General features: G+C 43.3%; 1 pseudogene across 1 annotated transcript; it reads left to right on the top strand.

Moving 5' to 3' along the window:
* Positions 1-1,417: 1,417 nt before the first annotated feature.
* LOC309652177 (rho GTPase-activating protein 12 pseudogene) lies at positions 1,418-6,137 on the top strand (annotated as a pseudogene). The gene is made up of 2 exons: positions 1,418-1,555; positions 1,661-6,137. The product of its transcript is annotated as a rho GTPase-activating protein 12 pseudogene (transcript).
* Positions 6,138-21,354: the final 15,217 nt, after the last annotated feature.

A 21,354-nucleotide genomic window follows, 5' to 3' on the forward strand; every position in this document is an offset into this window, starting at 1 on the left:
CAAGTGCAGCCGGACAGCCCTTATCCCGCACATTTGCATTTTCTTTTTTCTCCTCTCCTTCTGTTCTGCTCACTTATCCCTTTGGTTTGATTCTCACCTCAGTTTATTTGGATTATTCTTTTAGCTTTTAAAAAAAATTCAGCAAGCACCTATTGAGTGCCTACTGTGTGCCAGCTACTGAACTAAGCGCCGGTTCCTGCCCTCAAAGAGTTCAGTATTTCCATGTGCTCTGAATACTTGTGCAACCCCTGGGTGGAAGAAAGAGAGAGATTAAAAGAGCATGTTAGTTGGTCACCCATATATACACGGGGTGCAGAAAAATGCACAAAATGGCCTTTATTCCCCGTTTAAATCACACATTCTAACCAATCCGAATCAATAGGACATGTTGATTTTGAGTGGCCCTTACTACTCCACTCAATTCTCAGTTCCTCGGTGGGCACAAGACCTCTGTTCTAGATGCTTTGGAGCACTCCTCCCCCTCTTGCAGTCGGTGGGAAAACTTTCCCTGCCTCTTCTCTCCATCCCCCTGGACCTCTGGGAACTTCCCTGTCTGATGTGGGTGTCTAAATTGGGTAGTCACTCAGCTCCATCCAGTTCCAAAGTTGAATGGAGATGAAGAAGCCTCTCCAGTCCTGTGAGTGGAGGGGGATGGAGAGAGCAGAAACCAAAGGCTGGCCTCGGGGTGGAATCTCTTTGAGAAAGCTGAACATTCCACACTGCCGTTGACATTCTCTTGGCATGCCTTTTTGGTGGATTATGATGCTAGAAGAGTCTCTGTCCCTTTACCTATCTTGATTTACAGTAACAAAACCCCCTTCAATTAATATAGCTTGAATTTTTGCCAGGCCCTGGTTAGGGAGATAATGAGAAAAAAAAAAAGTGTATCTGCCCACTTTCCATTTTTTTTTTTTTTTATTTGGCTGCGCCGGGTCTTGGTTGCAGCAGCATGTGGGATCTTAGTTCCCCGACCAGGGGTCGAACCTGGGCCCCCTGCGTTGGGAGCACAGGGTCTTCCCCACTGGACCGCCAGGGTGGTCTCTCTTTCCATTTTTGGCAGCGTGATGTGCTCTGCCTGGGTGTTGCTGGAACTCTTCTTGCTTCTCCGAAACTCCCCCTTTCCATCCAACCACTTTGCACCCCTTTGTTTGATATATATTTCCTTTCTCCAAACTTCTTCACATCTGCATTTAGACGCCTAATAGGCTCCTCAAATTTAAAAGGTCCCAAACTCAACTGAGGATTTCCCCCATCCCTGAACCTATGCCTCTCTCATTCTTCCCCATCTCAAAAAACGTCACCCCGATTAACCTAGTTGCTCAGGCTGAGACACTGGGAGTCATCCTTGACCCTCTCTCACACTCCATGTCCAATTCATCAGCACAGCTTACTCGCTTTAACTGGCTTTGCCTTTAAAATGGTTGCTGATGGGGACCCGCCGGCCCGGCTGCGGCCGAGTGAGCGCCCTTCGGGCTCGCCTGGGCTCCCCGCCGCCGCCGCCGAGCGGCCAGGAGGGAGCCGGCCCCCGCGAGGCCACCGGGCCCTCGGTTTAAACGTAAGACTGGATGTTTAGTTCTCCTTCTAAGCCATATTGCTCCAACAAGCCACAGAGTCATAATGTGGCAAAGCATCCTTTTTGAGAGGTGAATATTACGGAAAGAAAACGGCTGACAGAGGTGGGAAGATTGTTCCAGGGCACGTGTATATTGAAGTGGAGTATGATTAAGAATGCGAAGCGAAGGACAGAAAGGTCGTGATAAAACAAGGGGAGCGATACATCCTGGTGAAGAAGACCAGCGATGACTGGTGGCAGGTCAAGCTGGATGAGAACTCCAAAGCGTTTTGTGTGCCTGCCCAGTATGTGAGGGAGGTCGGCCGCAGAGCCCTGATGCCGCCTGTGCAACAGACAGCGGGGCTGCCGAATCATTCTGTGAAAACGATGCAGAGTCTCCATCTTCAGAGGTCAACAGAAAATGTGAACAAATTGCCCGAGCTTTCAAGTTTTGCAAAGCCATTGCCGTCTGTTCAAGGAACAGGTCTTATTCGTGATGCCAATCAGAATTTTGGACCCAATTATATTCCAGGTCAGACTGTCAACCTCAGCCTGAACCTGACCCATAATAATGGAAAGTTCAACAGTGACTCACGTTCTCCCAAAGTTTCTGGCCAGAATAGGACACGCTTATTTGGTCACTTTCCCGGTCCAGAGTTCTTGGACGTAGAGAAAGCTGGCTTCTCCCAGGAACAGTCTTGTGATTCAGCAGGAGAAGGCTCGGAATGGATACATGAGGATTCAGAGTCCGGTGATGAGCTTAGCAGCAGCTCCACTGAGCAGATAAGGGCGACAACACCTCCAAATCAAGGGCGGCCAGATTCTCCTGTCTACACTAACCTGCAAGAACTGAAAATATCCCAGTCGTCTCTCCCCCCCAATCCCCAGAAGCCCAGCAATTCAGATTAATGGGGAATGGGAACCTCATAAAGATAGTTCAGGGCATTGTTATTACCATAACAGAGGAACACAGGAAAGAACTTGGAAACCCCCTCGTTGGACTCGAGATACAAACATAAGCAAAGGAGATTCCCATAGTCCAGGAGATCAAGAGTGGCTCAAGCATGTTGACGATCAAGGTAGACAATATTACTACAGTGCAGATGGATCTCGGTCAGAATGGGAGTTGCCAAAGTATAATGCCTCATCTCAGCAGCAAAGAGAAATTATTAAAAGTAGGAGTCTGGACAGGCGGCTGCAAGAACCAATAGTGTTAACAAAGTGGAGACATAGCACCATTGTGTTGGACACCAATGACAAGGAATCTCCAACTGCCTCAAACCCTGCTACTCTGAAAATGAGTCTTCTCCCTCTTCACCAAAGAACCAAGATACAGCCAGCAGTCCAAAGGGTCAAGAGAAATATGGATTATTAAATGTAACAAAAGTTACTGAAAATGGGAAAAAGGTTTGAAAGAACTAATTGTCTTCTTGGGCTGTGTTGCAGGGTTCATCTTTACCAGAACTCAAGGAAGTAGCACAAGCTGATTTGGGAGTAATCAGTCCAAACCAGAGTTCACAGTGGACTTTAAGGGGGCGACGATTGAGATGGCTTCAAAGGATAAATCCAGCAAAAAGAATGTATTTGAGCTGAAAACCCGTCAAGGAACAGAACTGCTGATTCAGTTTGATAATGACGCTGTTATCAATGAGTGGTTTTAAAGTTCTTAGTAGCACTATCAGTATAATCAGACAGTAGAACCCGATGAAGCAATTGAGGAAGATATACCAGATTCACCAGGAATAGAAAAGCACAATAAAGAAAGGACAATAAGGATCTGAAGAAATTGCGTTCCACAAAAGTATCTAGCATAGATTCTTCAGAACAGAAAAAAAACAAGAAAAACTTAAAGAAGTTTCTTACACGATGCCCCACTTTGCAAGCTGTTCGTGAAAACGGTTATATTAAAGATCAGGTATTTGGAGCCAATCTTGCTAATCTGTGTCAGAGAGAGAATGGCACAGTGCCAAAATTTGTGAAATTGTGCATTGAACATGTTGAACAATATGGGTTGGATGTTAATGGGATTTACAGAGTTAGTGGCAACCTTGCAGTGATCCAGAAGCTGAGGTTTGCAGTCAACCATGATGAGAAATTGGACTTGAAGGACAGTAAATGGGAAGATATTCATGTCATCACTGGAGCACTGAAAATGTTTTTTCGAGAATTACCAGAACCTCTCCTTACATTTGATCATTTTAATGATTTTGTTAATGCAGTTAAACAAGAACCAAGACAGCGTGTCTCTGCTGTGAAGGATCTAATCAAACAGTTGCCAAAGCCAAATCAGGACACAATGCAGACTCTGTTTAGACATCTCAAAAGAGTTACAGAAAACGGAGAAAAAAACCAGAATGACGTATCAGAGTATAGCAATTGTGTCTGGTCCCACTCTGTTAAAGCCAGAGAAAGAGACTGGTAACATAGCAGTTCATACCGTCTACCAGAATCAGATTGTAGAGTTAATTCTTCTCGAGATAAATTCCATCTTTGGACGTTGACTCTTACTGAAGACAACCTGTGGAATAGAAGCCGGATTTCGTCAGATTCCAAGTCCTTATACCTGATGTATTTTATGTTTGGACCAAGCAGTGACTCTTTGATTTTGCACTTTTCTGAGGGATCAGAAAGGAATGGGAGAGTCCAGATGTGTGATAAGCCCTGATATTTGCTGCTTTGTTGCAAGTTGATAGAACTGTGTGTACGTTTGAATTAATTTTATCCTGAATGTTTGCATTTCATACTCTGAATTTCAGTAAAAATCAAAACTTGCGATTCTAACCAGTCATATACACTGGATAATTTGGTAAGAATACTACATTTTTTCTCCTCAAACTGGATAATGTAGAATTTCTTCTCATGATTCAATAGGTTCATCACTCTATAGAACAATACTTACTATCAGTTATTTTGAAAACGCTCCTGGGCATTTTAAACGAAATGAAGTATATCTGTTTTGAAACCTGTGTATTTTTTTTTTCGGGGTTTCTGCATACAGTGGCATTCTGATTGCTAGGACCCATTATAACCCAGATGCGATCCCTTGATGAAGGCTTGCTGTCTTTACGGAGTAGCACAGCAGCACACGAATAGTACTTAAAACACTGTAATATACTGGACTTTAATTTAGCATAAGCCAGTTCAGGGTATTTGGGGGCTGTCTGTGCTACACTGACTTGTAGCTAACAATCCTAATTCTATCTAGTGCCATACTGAGTTCTTGGTATGACCCTGTGGAAACCAACATTATTTGATGTAAATACAGGCTAAAGACTCACTGTCCTTTAGCTTATGTATATAATTGTGCTATATAGTCTCAGAGTGCATTCTAACCCCTCATTTCTAATCACGATATTGGTAATTCTTTTCCGTGAATATTAGGTTCCCTCCAGAAATAGACCGTTATTTGAGAAAGTTAACTGTGTGTACTTTTAGATTTTAATTACATTTATAGGCAAATCACTGTAATGCAAATGGTACTGGAAAAATGCTGAATAGACTTGCTAAATGTAAATGCACTACAAGAGGAACCTTTTAGATTATTTAATATGTACAGAATACATTAGAAAAAATTTATTACAGAATTCTAACTCTGCAATACGAATAGTGGAAACCCATATGTAAATTAGATGGATGTCAGATCGAAAATGACATTGCTAAACTTGAGAATTTCTTTTTACACTACTATTGTAGATTGGTTTGTATAATAAAACAGGGTTTGGAAAGTTTTGTTACAGAGAGCATGGTCTGCTGAAGATTTTTTTAAATGTATTTTTCTAGATTAACTGCTGTATATGAAATGTCTAATCTGAATAAAGAAAACTGTAAGAGGTTTAGAGGTTTTTCCATTGGAAATGTGCATTTTGGTTTTTAATTTTGTTTTGTTTTTGCATTTACTGGCACACTCTTATGATACCTCATTTTTTAAAAAAAAATCAACTGAATCCAGTATTTCCTGTGGCAAATATTTTCCTCATTTCACACCTTTTGTGCTTTTGTGCTTCTTGCCATGCCACTGCCTCTGCCACCCACCCCTACCCACCCCTCCATTCTTTATTTCTTCATCAATATTTGAAAGTGAATGATTTGTAACCAAGACTCTTTTTCTTAGGGTTGCATCTATAACTTACAGATTGCTTTTCTTGGGAACAAATATTTTTTGTATGACCTGTGTAAAAACCTCTCACCTGAGTTTCGTGGTGAAAATGTTGTTTGTTGTCGTGATCTGGTTAAATTGATAACAAACCAAGCTACTTGACAGCGATGGAAAAGCAGATTGTTTTGGGTAGGGAGAAAAAGCTCCCAAATGAGAATGTTTATATTTGCCTAAAGATGTCCTTAACAATATACAGTATGCTTTCGGCCTGGCCTGTATAGTGATTCCATGCCAGGAAAACAATTAGACTCAAATCAGTGTTCTTTCTCTTGGTAGTTATGACATATCAAAGATTAAAATTGTCCTGTGTTTCTTGTTTCAAAGTACACGTGTGTATGTGAAGTCTTAAATGTTTTAATAGTCCACAGCTAATCAGCTTATTGTAATATTGTATGTATAATGAGATCAGTGTCTTGTGTTTTCATCCTCTGTGAATTAAAAATTCTCACTTGTTTTCTGGTCATAAAAAAACCAAAAAAAAAAAAGAAAAATAGATGCTGAATCCACCTACTTTTCACTGCTTCCCTTGCTGCCACTCTAGTTGAAACCACCATCATCTCTTACTTGGACTCACACAGTAATCTCCTGTCTTGCCTCCCTGCTTCACCCCCTACAATCCATTATCTCCACCACAGCCAGAGGGATGCTTGTAAAAGGTCAATCTGATACTGCCGATCCCCAGATCAAAACACTCTAACAGCTTCTCATCACAATTAGGGAAAAATACAAAGTTCTTACCCCAACCTCCAAGGCCTGCTGCAGATTGGCCCTTGGCTACCTCTCTGGCCTCATTTCCTACCACTCCTCCTTTTAACTCACCTTACTTCACTGACCTCCTTTGCTGTTTTTGAACATGTCAGGCACCTCCAGGCCTTCGTACTTCCTGTCTCCCTAGCCTAAACTATGTTTCTCCTAAATATCCACATGACTCGTATCCACATTTTATTCACGACTGTTCACTCCTTGGAGGGCCTCCCCAGCACATACTGCCTAAAATAGCACTCTACCCCATCACTTCCTATCTTATTAACCTGCTCCATTTTTCTTTATAACACTGATGAGATTAAATTATATGTGTAATTATTTGTTATCTAATTATCATCAGAATACAGGCTTCATGAGGGTAGAAATGTTGTCTATTTTATTCACTTCTATATTCTCAGCTCCTAGAACTGTGTCTGGCACATAGTAAGAGCTCAATAAATATTTGTTAAATGAGTGATTATGTGGAAGGGGCCTAACTTAGCAGCCTAAATTGGATTCACCCTTGGATTCACATATGTATTGTTCTGTCTGGAGGGTCTAGGAGGTGGGTCCACTGAGAAACTATGTGTTTAGAAGCTGAAAGAGCTTCGCAGGAAAGATGTCATCCTAATGGAAGAAAGAATGGACATCTAAGATCCCTCCTAGACCTCAGAGTTGAGGGGGAGGGAAGATGTTGAGTATAACTCTCAGGTTGTAATTAATCAGGACATTTAAAAATAAGAAACAACAGAAACCCAACTCAACCCACATTAAGCAGAAAAAAAAAAAAGGATTGCTTTGGTTCAGAAGGCTAGGAAGGAACCAAGGTTGGAGACTCAACATTGCCAGAACTCTCTGGGTCTATATTTCATCTCTGCTTATCTCTGCTTCTCTTTCCACATTTGTCTCATCCTTTCTTGCAGACTGGTCTTCTCCATATTGAAAGAGACATGGCTGTCAGCAGGCAAAGCCTCACAAAGAGAAATTCTATCTCCCAGAGTCCATGGATCTATCCCAGGGAACATTTCTGAATGGCCTTTTTTTTTGGTCATGTGCCCATCATTCGGTCCAATCACTGTTGCTAAGAGAATGGATGTTTTGTGAGTGGCCAGCTCTAGTTCACATACTTATCCCTGAGGCCAGAAGTAGAGGCTATAACCAGTTGAAGGGGAGTGGGAAAGCTTGCTGGGAAGAGCGAAAACCAAATAACAACAACGACAACACAATACCCACCAGAGGCCACTACCCTGGTTATCTTCTGATCTACCTCCTGGGACTCATACCTGAGTCCTAAGTAGAGAGGGCTTTGTAAGGGTAAGTACCAATTTAAAGGACTATTTCACTAAAATCTCTGTGGGGCATTGAGTACACAGGGCACATCAGAAGCACTGGCTTTAGTAGTTCCAGTTGGGTGAGAAGCAGCTTTGCGACAGCACGAGCAGCGGCCACCTCAATGCATCAATGCCTTTGTTACAGGCATCAGAAGTCTTGGCAGCAGATTATCACCCCAGGGAGCTAGAGAAGGAAAGGAGGAAATGGTGGAAGCCACTGGGGAGGTGAAAGGATATCGTTAATGAACCTGTGTCACAGACCTCTGGGAGACTCGCTGAAATAGTTGGATTAGTGAAAGGCTTTGAAGAGGGGCAAATACAGGCAAGGGCAGAGTCCGAGAAATTCCTCTTTGTGATTATGTTGTGAACTTGATTTTACTTCCAATATGTTTGCCACGTCAAAAGGATGTCCACAGACTACAGAAAATAGGGGCAGTAGATCACCAAGCGAGGCCCCATCCTCCAGAGCCCGTAGCATTGTGCTGAAGTCACAAAAATCTGTGAAACTGCCTCTCCCTGGGAAGCTTCGAAATAAGGCAGAGTGCAGATGGGTCCCATTTCTGAGATCCAGTGGCACATCCTTGGCTGAGCTATGATGTGGACCCACCTAGCTGTTCTGATTCAGGAGATACCTGTCCCACTCTGATTTTATCTCCACCTATTTCTCTCTTCTTAGCTTGAAGCCCAGCCAAAGACCAATACCACCATTAGACCAGGATTCTCCTGACACTGCTTTCTGCCTGGTTTGGACCTCTGCAGGATTACTCTTTCCTGTCTATTCAGACTCCAGGCCTTGTCTGTGTCCTCCAGTCTGGTTTTACACCCTGGATTCAGACCTTGGCTTCAACCTCATAACTCACGGTAACTAGCTCCCTGGGCATTCATTCTAGCTCCCCTATTCACCTGCTGGCCCAGCCTGGCTGGAGTCCTGGCTTGCGTTGTTTGGCAGGAACCCATGACCTAGCACTGACCGTGTCCTTCCACCTTACTCCCCTTGTCACTTGAATTGCTTTCTCTACCCACCCTCAGAATATAAAGATGCTGCTCACGTTGGTACATAATGTCTTCATATTTCAGCAGCTTGTCTGGCTGGAGGAAACTTCATAACCTCCTCTGGCAATCCATTCCACTGTCTAATCACGCTGATAGTCAAGGTTCTTCCTTCTGCCATACCATTTAGTAGAAGTCTGAGTGCTGCTGAACAATAATCATTCTAAATGTCACCCACCTGGGAGAGATGAGAACACAGATCCTCAGGGCCGCACTATTTGGAATGTGCCCAGAATGTAGAAACACCTGTTTGAGATGGAAATTGTGGTCCCTGAACATATGTCATTGATAAGCCCAGGGAACTATAATAGTCACTCCCAGAGTTTATTGGGATAATATGAGGAACCAGTGGGGTCACTTTGTGGCTCCTGAGCAACTGGGGTTCCTGAGGAAGAAATCCTCAAACTGGAGGTAGAGAAAGGCATCCTTCCGTGGATGGCCCAGCTAATGCAGCTTGTAATGTCCAGTCCTGTGTTTGGCAAAATAGATCCCAATTCATTCATTTTTACTTCTCCCCATTTCAACTGTCACTGCCTTCCCTGCTCAAGTCCAGGCACCCAGCTCCTTCTGCCTAGACAAAAGTCATAGCTCCTATCTGGTTTCCCTGCTTGTTCCCTCTTGTTCCCTCTCATTTCCTTCCATTCTATTTTCCTCACAGCTGTAAGGAAAGATCACAGAGTGATCTTTTAAAAATGTAAATCAGATCATGTCACTCTCCTGCTTAAAATCCTTCAAAAGCTTCCCATTTCACTTAGAAAATCCAAACTCCTTCCCATGACTTATAAGGTCCTCCAGGATCAAGCCCCTGCCTACCTCTCAGAGCTCTTCTGGGGCTACTGTCTCCATTGCTCACTATGCTCTAGACACACTGAATTGATTTCATCTTCTCCTATGTGAGCTCTTCCTTCTCTGGAGGGTCTTCATCCATGTGGTTCTTTTTGCCTGCAGTGCTCTTTCCTAGGCTTTTCTCAAGGCTGGTTCCTTCTCAGTTTTTAATTCTCGGCTAAAATGTCACCTCCTTAGAGAGGTTTCCCAGCCCACCCTTGCTATGGAAGTTTTCTCCTGACTGTTTATTTCCTTCTTTAGCATCCACTACAATTGCAATTGTTTGATGTGTCTATTTATTTATTCAAGCTCGATCTTCCTCACTAGAATGTAAGTTCCAAGAGGACAATGCCATGCTATCCCTAACCTTACCACAGTACCTAGCATATAATAGACATTCAATGAATGTATGCTGAATTCATGTATTTTTAATAAGTTTTATTTATTTATTTATTTATTTATTTATTTATTTATTTATGGCTGTGCTGGGTCTTCGTTTCTGTGCGAGGGCTTCCTCTAATTGCGGCAAGTGGGGGCCACTCTTCATCGCGGTGCGCGGGCCTCTCACTATCGTGGCCTCTCTTGTTGCGGAGCACAGGCTCCAGATGCGCAGGCTCAGTAGTTGTGGCTCACGGGCCTAGTTGCTCCGCGGCATGTGGGATCTTCCCAGACCAGGGCTCGAACCCGTGTCCCCTGCCTTAGCAGGCAGATTCTCAACCACTGCGCCACCAGGGAAGCCCCTCATGTTTTTAATAGTAAGTGCTCAACACATAATTTTTAAATGAATGAACGGGGTAAAAGTAGAGGGCATCCCATGGAAATTAAAAAGAAAACAAAGGAATATTAACGATAACTTTATGCCCACCAATTTGATAACTCAGATGAAACGGACCAATTCCTTGAAAGTCACAGTTACGGAAACTCAGACAAGGAGAAATAGATAATCTGAAAAGGCCTATATTGACTAAAGAAATTGAATCAATAATTAATAACCTTCCAAAGGAGAAAGCAACAGGCCCAGATGGTTTGACTGGTGAATTCTACCGAACATTTAAGAAAAATGATATCAGTTCTCTACAATGTGTTTCAGAAAATAGAAGCAAAGGAAACCCATCCTAACTTGTCCTGTGAGGTCACCATCACCCTAATATTAAATCCAAACAAAGACATTACAAGAAAGGAAAAGTACAAACCAATATCTCTCATAAACATAGATGCAAAGATCTTCCCAACTTGATTTATAGACTTAACTCAATCCCAATCAAAATACCAGAGCATTACTTTGTGGATATTGACAAACTGATTCTAAAGTATATATACTAAGGTATTAAGACCCAGAATAACACAATATGAAGAAAAAGATGAAGAATAAAGTCAAAAGACTGACACTCTCCAACTTCAAGACCTACTGTAATCAAGACAATGTGGTACTGGGAAAGGAATAGACAAATAAATCAACATAACGGAATAGAGCACCCAGATGTAGACCCACAGAGAGTGGGGAGAGGAGAGAAATCGGTGAGGGAGATTAAGAGGTACAAAATTCCAGTTGCAAAATAAATGAGTCACTGGTATGAAATGCACTGTGGGGAATATAGTCAATAATTATGTAATATCTTTGTAGGGTGACAGATGGTAACTAGACTTGTTGTCGTGATCATTTTGAAATGTATAGAAATATCGAATCACTATGTTGTACAACAGGAACTAACATAGTGTTGTAGGTAAATTATACTTCAAAAGCAAACAAACGTACAAGGAAACCCGTAGAAAAAGAGATCAGATTTGTGGTTACCAGAGGCAGAGGGGGAGTGGAGGGGGACTTGGATGAAGGTGGTCAAAAGATACAAACTTCTATTTATAAGTAAATAAGTACTAGGGATGTAATGTACAACATGATAAATATAATGAACACTGCTGTATGTTATACATGAAAGTTGTTAAGAGGGTAAATCCCAAGAGTTCTCATCACAAGGAAAAATATGTTTTTCTATTTCTTTAATTTTGTATCTATATGAAATGATGGCTGTTCACTAAACTATTGTGGTTTGTGGTAATCATTTCATGTTGTATATAAGTCAAATTAGTGTGCTGTACACCTTACTAATACAATGTGCTGTATGCCAATTATATCTCAATAAAACTGGAAGAGAAAAAGAAATAGACCCACACAAATATAGCTAACTGATCTTTGACAGAAAGATAAAGGCAATTCAATGAAGAAAGGATAGCCCTTTCAACAAATGGTGCTGGAATAACTAAACACCCACAAGCAAAAGAAACAAAAGAGAGAGAGAGAACATAGACACTGACCTTATACTTTTCACAAAAATTAACTCAAAATGGATCTTAGACCTATATGTAAAGTGCAAAACCATAAAATTTCTAGTAGATAACATAAAAGAAAATGTAGGTGACCTTGGGTTTGGTGATGATTTTTAGGTACAATACCTAAAGCATAGTCCATGAAAGAAAAAAATAGTAAGTTGGACTTCATTAAAATTAAAAGTCTTCCCTGTTAAAGACACTCTTAAGAGAATGAAAAAACAAGCCACAGACTGGGAAAAAAATATTTCCAAAACACATGAGAGATAAAGGACTAATATCCAAATATAGGAAACTCTTAAAACTTAGGAAACAACCTAATTTAAAAATGGGTGAAAGATCTGAGAAGAAACCTCACCAGAGATATATAGGTGGCAAGTTAGCATATGAAAAGATGCTCAACATCATGTCATTAGGGAATGGCAAATTAAAACAACGGGATGCCATTCACTACACACCTATTAGAATGGCTAAAACCCAGAACATTAACACCACCAAATGCTGGCAAGGAGGATGTGGAGCAACAGGAACTCTCATTTATTGCTGGCGGGAAGGCAAAATGGTACAACCACTTTGGAAGACAATTTGGCAGTTTCTCACAAAGCTAAACATAGTCTTACCGTATAATCCTGCAACCACACTCCTTAGTAGTTTTCAAACGAGTTGAAAACTTAGGTCCACACAGAAACCTGCACACAATGCTTATTGCAGCTTTCTTTATAATTGCCAAAACTTAGAAGCAATCAAGATATCTTCCAATAGGCAAATAAATAAAATCTGGTACATCCAGATGATAGAATATTATTCGGCAATGAAAAGAAATAAGCACTCATGCCATGAAAAGACACTTAATATCACTTAAGGCACTTAATGCATATCTCTAAGTGAAAGAAGCCAGTCTGAAAAGGCTACACACTACATAAGTCCAACTATATCACATTCTAAAAAAGGCAAAACTATAAAGAGTAGAAAGATTAGTGGTTGCCAGGGGCTGGGGCTAAAGGGGAGGCATGAATAGGTAGAGCACAGGGGATTTTTAGGGCAGTGAAACTATTCTGTATGATACTGTAATGGTGGATACAGTATTATACACTTATCAAAATGCATAGAACTGTACAGTACAAAGAGTGAACCCTGCTGAAAGCTATGGACTTTATTTAATAATAATATGTTATTATTGGTTCATCGATTGTAACTAACGTAGCGCACTAATTCAAGATATTAATAATAGAGGCAACTGGTGCGGAGGGAGAGGGGGGTACATGTGCTTTCTGCTCAGTTTTTCTGTAAACCTAAAACTGCTCTAAAAGATAGTCTATTAATTTTTAAAAGTGGAGGGAGTGTGTGAGAAACAGTTCTGGAAGGCACAAGTGAGGAGACAGAAACTCCTGGCATTGCCCAGGAGATGGAGGTTGATGGTTAAAGGGGTAGTTAGGCTCCAAAAGAATTGCAAAAACCCTCCTCCCACTAAAACCAGCAGCACATGCTGGGTTCCACCACCAGTCTTAACCCCACTCAGATATCAGGCTTTACACAGCAGCTAAATCCTAGTGGGACAGTCTCAGATAAGAACAGGAACCCCTCTGCCATTCACAGCCTCTCCTGTTTCTCCCACTGAAGTCCCACTAAACTGTTATCAGACAGTTAAACTAGGCCTATGGAAGGAATTTCCCCCATAATGAGTTCGTTTATTATAGCCTTCCAAATGGAAAGAGGGGAGAGAGGGAGGGAGGGAGGAAGGAAGGAAGGAGGAAGGAAGGGAGAAAGGAGGAAGGAAGGGAGAAAGGAAGGGGGTTAGTGATGATTTATATTAACTGGCTTTTTACTGGCTCAGGGAAATTCTGCCCATCAATCTTTCACACCACAATGAGAATGAAATAATCTCCCGGAAAGGAAAGGAAAGGAAAGGAAAGGAGGGAGGAAGGAAGGAAAGAAAGAAGGAAAAAAAGAGAAAGGAAACAGTTAATGAAGAACTAGAACTTCCTTTACAGCTACCTTTGGTGGAGTACATCCATTCTGTTACAGTGTGAGATATTCTCATGTCTCTTGATTCACATATCCTTCTGTCTCATTGGAAAAAGATATGATAAACACATTCACGCTGCAGTTCGAGTGACTGGTACTGTGTGTTCTCCTTATCAGAACTATTTGTAATTACCTAGGGATTCTGGGAGTCACACATTAGGAAGAAATCAGACTCCTGAGAGAATTCTAAGCACTAGTGAGTGGTGGAGCCTGGGGGGGAAATTTCCCCCCAGGCTTCTTGCTCAATCTTATCTTCTGGGCCCCAGGATATTGAGGAACAACAGAAAGAGGAGTTTGTATGGGCTCAATTTTAAGAGTTTCTGTTGTTATGCTTAATTGTGACAGATGGTTTAGGAGGGAGACAAGTCGCATGGGCCAGAGGGGAGAGGATGAGATCTAGCTCTGGTCCCGCAGCCCTCAGAGAGTTGCAGGGGGAGGAGGCTGACTGCTCTTGGCATCTGAGGTCCCACCTGACGTGAGGTGGAGACTGGAGTTGCAAAGCTGGAAGGCGCTGCTAGGAGAAAGGCAGCTGAGTGAGCTGTTGATTCAACAGGCACTAAAAATGAAGTTTGGCACCTCGTTTGAGAACTTCCAGCAGCGTGAAGGAAGCTGATTCATTTTTTCAGATCAGACTTAATCGTGGTTCTGTTTATTTAATAGTGAGATAATAACATCTTATGTTTATGAACTGTCTTATAGCCTGAGGGAGTCCACAGCGCTTTATAGACTTCAAAATCGGAAAGAAACTCGACAGGGACTATGTCTTCCACCACTGAGATGCCATCACCTGGGGGCTGGGCGATCAGGGAGGGGAGGGATTGGCTCGGGCAGGAGCTGGGTCTTTACAATGACAAATGTTTCCTGGAGTAGCTCCACAGCCCAGGATTCATGTCGCTAATGGGCAGGGCTACCGTACAGGTTGGGACAGGGTGTCCAACACAGGACAACCAGCTGAGGAGTCCCTTTGCCAAGCCGAGCATCCTGCGAGGGTCTGCATCTGCCTAGGGGAAGAGATACCCTATTTCCCATTCACAGAAAGAAGCGTTTCTAACTCTAATTGATGAAACTTCTTTCACTGTAATGTGTATTGGCTAAGGGTGGCCCCGAGGAAGGGATCTCAGGGCGTGTGTTGTGAGAGGGCTGGGCTGCAGTTTGGTAGAAGCGAGGTAGAGCCCCACCCTGACGTGAAATAGCTGTGTGACATGTTCATTCATTCATGTCTCCAGGCGTCCATTTCCTCACCTGGAAATGACGGAGTCACGGTAGCTGATTTTTGAGAAGGGCTGCTGAGATGCACAACTCCAGGGGGCGCTATGCCCATTGTTTCTGAAGAGCCGTGAGCGCTACAGTGGAGTCTAGGCTTGACTGGATGATGGGAGGGCTAACCGTTCGCTGTGTGTTTAAGTAAACGCTGCCACTTGCTTCAGGCTCTCTCACATCGGGAAGCCAATGTGCCCTGATCCCCTCTTTCTTTGTACACAGCACTCATCCCTTCTCGACACCCCCAGGGTATACCCTGCTGTGTTGTACATAATCTTGTAATATTTTCTCACTTATTTATATCCCTTATTAGACTATGATCTCTCCAAGGGCAAGGTAGGATCTTTTTCTTCTCCGTCTTTTCATATTTGCCCTCTGCCCATCCCCCAAGCCCCACACACAAAGAGTCTCTGTGGCTCCTCCAGCTAATTAGAGGCATTTAAGCCGGTTTGTCCCCTCTCTCCTCTCTAAAACTTAACTTTGAAGAAAAAGATTGAGGGCGGGGGTTACCTGGGAGACCACTAAGAATCACCCATTTCCCATCTAGTTCCCTCTTTGGCTCCAGGAGGCCCCTTTCTGATGGCCCGTCACTGCAGAGGCGGGGGGAAGGGGCCAGAGGACTAGAGATTAGCCGATCTCTAAAGTCTCTTCTGTTTCCAGCTTCCTATGAAAACATGCTCGTTGCCCTTAGTAACCGGCTATGCATAAATTTATGAATGCATCTAACCCTTCTTAAAAGGTATTTACACATAATTTCAGCTTACGCTAACTCGAGGCTAATGAATTTCATACATTTGTTTCCTGTTGCATAAAATCACATTTATTTGTGGTTTTCGAAACGTACCCCTTTCAAAACCTCGAGTGGGCTCTGATAGCATCTCCTAGATGTCGTGACCACATCTGCCTTCGCCATCGCTCCCTCCCCCAGCTCTGCTGTGTCTCCCTGCATACGGAATTCAGAGGCAGGCGGTCTTTGTGCAAGGGGAGGGATAGATCTTTCCTGAACAAGCCCAGAACTGGGTTGCCTGCCTTGACCACGGTGGTAGGTGGCTATCTGGCTTTAAAAAAGATCCTCTGGGACAGAGTTCTTTTCTCCACCTTTTCCAGTCATCTCTCCCTGACTTCTTCCCTCTCAGCCAGTATTGAAGTGGGTTTTGAAAAGTGGGACATACACCCCAAACAAGCTGGACAGCTCTCATGGATCCTGGAAGGGTCTTCGGCTGCATTCTAAGAGCTCCCAGCTTTTGAGGAGATGGTGTTTTCCCCTGAGATTCTAGAGGAGTATGGAGCCTAGGGCATAGCAACAAGATCATCCACCATCCAGAAAAGATTTCACATTAGAATATGTACAGCTGGCAAAGCTGCTTCAAAGAGAGAGAGAGAGAGTAACCTGAAGAAAAGAGAACCAGTCTAGTATACAGAGGACTTGCGTCTGGAGCTGAGCAACACTGTTGGATTGCTAGGTGGCTAAGACCTCAGTTTTTCCATCTGTCTTATGGGAAAATATGAGGATGAATGACCCCGCAAAAAAATAAATAGTTATTTATAATCCCATCCTCCCTTTAAAGAGGGTGGCTACTGGTACACAAAAGAAACGTTCTTAAATCTGTTGAGGCCTAGATGATTAATCTGCTAGATGCTCTAATAGAGTGAGAAGAAACTGCATGAGAGATAGGAACACAATCTAGGAGGAGGAGTGTAAAAAGAGCAGAGAAGAGAGGAGAGGGAGCAGAATGCAAGGGATCTGGCAGAAGCCTCTATCCTGGGATCCCCTTCCTGGGACTCTACCCACAACATCAGTAAAGTCTACCCAGACTTGCTGAATACTGGAGACAAGTAGATTTCTTTTGGAAATCGAAGAAGGGACTGAGGTTGTGCCTGACATCCCAAGGCAAACAAAAACAGCAGATGCAGAAGCTAGAAGCAGAGTGGGGACCAGAGGAACAGACGCCCTCCAGAATGGCTGACTCCCCTTCCATCACACTGAACTGTCCTTGGGGCCTGCAGTGTCCTTTCTTGCCAGGAAGCTGTGGTTAGATCTAGCCACTTGGTCAGATTTCCCTAACCTGAAGTCTCTGGGGAGAGATGGGGTCCCTTCCCCGCCCAACACACACACCTGAAGCTAGGGGTCGGGGCAGGGGGACACTAAGGAGGCATCAGGCAAAAGATCCTGAAACGCTCTTTCTCTCGCACAAAGGTGCAAGCTGGCCTTAATTTACTTAATTAAGAAAGCCGCTGGAGGGTTTTTTTGCCATCACAAAATGAAGTCAAAAGAAAAGAAAGGAAAGGAAAATCTGCAAGCTGAGGTGATGTGCAGATTTGGCTCCAATAATTTTTACATTGCCGCCCCACAAGTCCCCAGACCTCTCGAAGAAACCCACACAGATTTCTGATTTTGAGGCACCTCTCCCTTGGATCCATCTTTTCACCTACAGATTTGGTTAGCGCTGGAGAGCTGGGAGAGGCAGGACAGATGGATCAATATTCCTGGGGGACCCCCATTCAGCTCCCGGAGACAAACAAGCCCCTGAGCATCAGCCGGAATGTGATGCTGTGTTGAGCTCAAGATCTGGACCCAGGGGTCCTGCTGGCCTCTCTTTTCTGGGTAGCTGTGAATCAGGTGCACTGGTGGCATTTCCTCACACAGCCTGGGACGTTATAATTACGTAGTAGTAGTACAGCCATTTCTGTTACAGACATCAAAAGGGAAGGGCGGTCTCAAGCAAGAAGGACACATCAACCTCAGTGGCCTGCCTTCCCCTCCTGTCTTCCACTCTCCATCTGCCTCTCCTCCACCTCTACAGGCATTACCTAGAATCCTGAACCAGGACGGATGCTGCCATCCCCACACCTGGCCTCTGACAACCCAGTGTTTCCCTATCTCAGCTGGCCAGTTGTGGACAGATCCCTCAGTTTAACAGAGGTAAGGTTGGAATTAGAAAACAAATGCAAATGCATAGACATGGAGGCTTTGACAGCACAGGCATCTTCAGCCGATGCCACAAAAATCGATTCAGAGCTTATGCCCGGCCCCAGTTCCTTTGCCTCACTAAAACCTCACTCTGCACAAAGGGTGAATGTTAGGCCAAGCCACTCAGACTTCTGGCCCAAAAGAATTTTGAGTTTGTGCAGCAATAATTGCACAATGGGGCAGAAAAGAGGCCCACACACAAAAGAGGTAAGGGGACACACGCACACACACACACACACACACACACACACACACACACACACACACGTGATCCTTAAACAAATGTATCAACCACCACCATAAATGAGCCATAGTACTTTGTGATCTTAATGCCATCAGTTGAGCTGAGAAATATTTTTCATTCTGACAGTTAAGGGCCCGGTTGACTCAACTGGTTTGACTCTGCCCCCCATCCTGTGTGCTATCTGATTCACCCTTGAATTGGCTGATAGCTGGGCATTGGGATCGCTCCTTGGCCAGTTTTTTAGTTTTGAGATTTACCTCTGTGGCAGAAGGTTTAATCTGCTCAGAGAAGGTGTGTTTTTGGCTTTTGAAACAGCCATACTCCTCTCCTCTGAGAATTATGGGTTATTTCAGAAAGGGGAGCTTCTAAGAAAGCTCTTACTGGATCTGAACTTGGGCCACTCCCGGAACTGTTTGTTTCATCTGGTCCATCACTCTGCTTACTGCCACCTACACAGATAGGAAGCATCTCCTGGGACTGAAATTTACAGGCCCCTTGCCCATCATCCAAACTGCTAGATCCTATCTTCTGGAAGCTGATATCTACTGATAATTGTAATATTGATGCATGTACACAAGATCCATAAATACTGTTGGCCTACTGAAAATAGTCAACCCAGAGCTGATATGAGCCAGAAGAAGGTACTAGTTGTAACCTACCTACACCAAGGAAGCCCAACGTACAGCCCTGGCTCAGAAATGAACCATGCAGAGTTGAGAGCTGTTGCCATATTTAATAATGTAAACAACCTATGGTCATGGGAGAAGAGGGAAATCAAAGTAAGTTTTTTCAGAGCGTCTCCCGGCTAACCAGTAGGCAGATGTGTCTCTGAAATCATCCTTCAGCCCCTCATGTGAATCAGGCAATGACACAAGCGACCAGCAGAGAGGACAGTGTCATATTATGGATAGAAGCTTGGGCTTGCTGTGAGACTGCCTGGGTTCAAACCCCCCTAGAAGCACTTACCAAAACTTCTTTTGGAAATTAAAGAAGGGAGTAAGGTTGTGTTTCTCTTGCTTAACTTACTAAAGCTCTTTGAGTCTCCATTTTCTTATTCATAAAATGACCATAGTAATAGTACCCGTTGGGAGTTTCACATAAGATAATTCATGTAAATATTTGCCATAGTTCCTGGCACACTGTGAGAGTTCAGTAAACACTAGTTGTTTTTGTTTACGGGGTCCAGGGGTCCAGGGGTCCAGGGAACCAGGAGCGCATAGCAGATTTTGACCCCTGCTTCTAATTCCAAAGAGTGTGACCCTTTAGGTCTCCAGAATCCTAATATAAATTGATATCTCCTGCCATTGATATACAGCGCTCAGTCACTGGGGGACTGGATTTTCAAATCGGAACTGGTGGTATGTTAGTTAGGGTTCTCCAGATAAATAGAACTGGTAGGATAAATAGATAGATATAGATATAGATATAAATATAGATATAGACACAGATCTAGATATACATAGAAATTTAGTATAAGGAATTGGATCGTGCACTAATTGGGGCTGAGGAGTCCCACGATCTACAGTCAGCAATCTGGAGACCCAGGAGAGGTGATGGTGTAGTTCTGGTTTGAGTCCAAAGATCTGAGAACCAAGAGAGCTGATAATATAAGTTCTAGTCTGACACGCAGCATGCTTCAGACCCAAGAAGGGTCAATGTTCCAGTTTGAGTCTGAAAAAATGAGAAAAGATGGATGTCCTAGCTTATCAGTCAGGCAGGAGGCGTTCCCTCTTACTCAACCCTTTTGTTCCATTCAGGCCTCCGACTGATTGGATGAGGCCCACCTACATTAGGGAGGGCAATCTGCTTTACTCAGTCTACTGATTCAGATATTAATCTTATCCAGAACCCCCTCCCCACAGACATACCTAGAATGATGTCTGGCCAAATGTCTGGGCGCTCAGTAGCCAAGTCATAAAATTAACCAGTTGTATTGGCATCACCTGTGGGTTTTTCATAAATGCAGATTCCTAGGCCTTACCTCAGCTTAACTGAGTAAGAACCTATGGGAATGAAGCCTACAAAACTGACTTTTAACAGGCATGTTAAAGTTTAAGGACCACTGAGTTACAAGTAGACTCTTTCCTCTATAAGCATCAAATGACCTGATGCCTGAACAACAGGACATTCTTTCAGACCAATGACTTGGTTTTCTTAAGCTGATGGATTTGACTCCACCATTTTTCTCCTCTCTGAGCTCTTTCATGCTTATGACTTTATTGCTAGTCACTTGGTTGGGGGGATACTGCCATGAGGTCTTGCTCGATATCCCAGATAGTACAACTTCCCATCAGACTCTAAGCTCTGCAGCCAGCATTCCCACCTCCCAGAAATGACCAGTCTCCACAAGGGTGTTGGAGAGGGTACTTGATTCAGTGCTGGAGGAAGAAAAGTACGGACACTGGATGGGAGCTGAGAGGATTCTAAGACGCTCGAACCCGACAGCCCAAGATAAATGATGCCTCTCTCCCCACCCTCCTCACACACGCACACAATGGTTATCTGTCCTCTAAATAAAACGGAATGGGTTGATTGTGATTCTAAGACGCTCGAAACCCACAGCCCCTCCCACACGTATCCAGGTATAATTCTATTAGCAGAGCTCATCCTGTCTCCTGCCTCTTTGGAGGAGAAACCAACCTGAGTGATCTAGAAATGCCTGGATCTGGGATTACCTTTTTATTGACCCATAAAAGATACAAGACTTGGCAAGACCGAGAATTTTTCAAGGATTTTCTTGTTTTAAGAATATAAAATATTGCTGTTGTTTGTGGGGAGTTGCTTGGAAATTGCCCTGATATATTTTTGACAACTGGTATATGTAAATGTGTATGCACATAATTACATGTGTATATACCTACTTATGTGTGT

The sequence above is a fragment of the Balaenoptera physalus genome (assembly GCF_965194825.1).
Source record: "Balaenoptera physalus genome assembly, chromosome: X".
Lineage (NCBI taxonomy): Eukaryota > Metazoa > Chordata > Mammalia > Artiodactyla > Balaenopteridae > Balaenoptera > Balaenoptera physalus.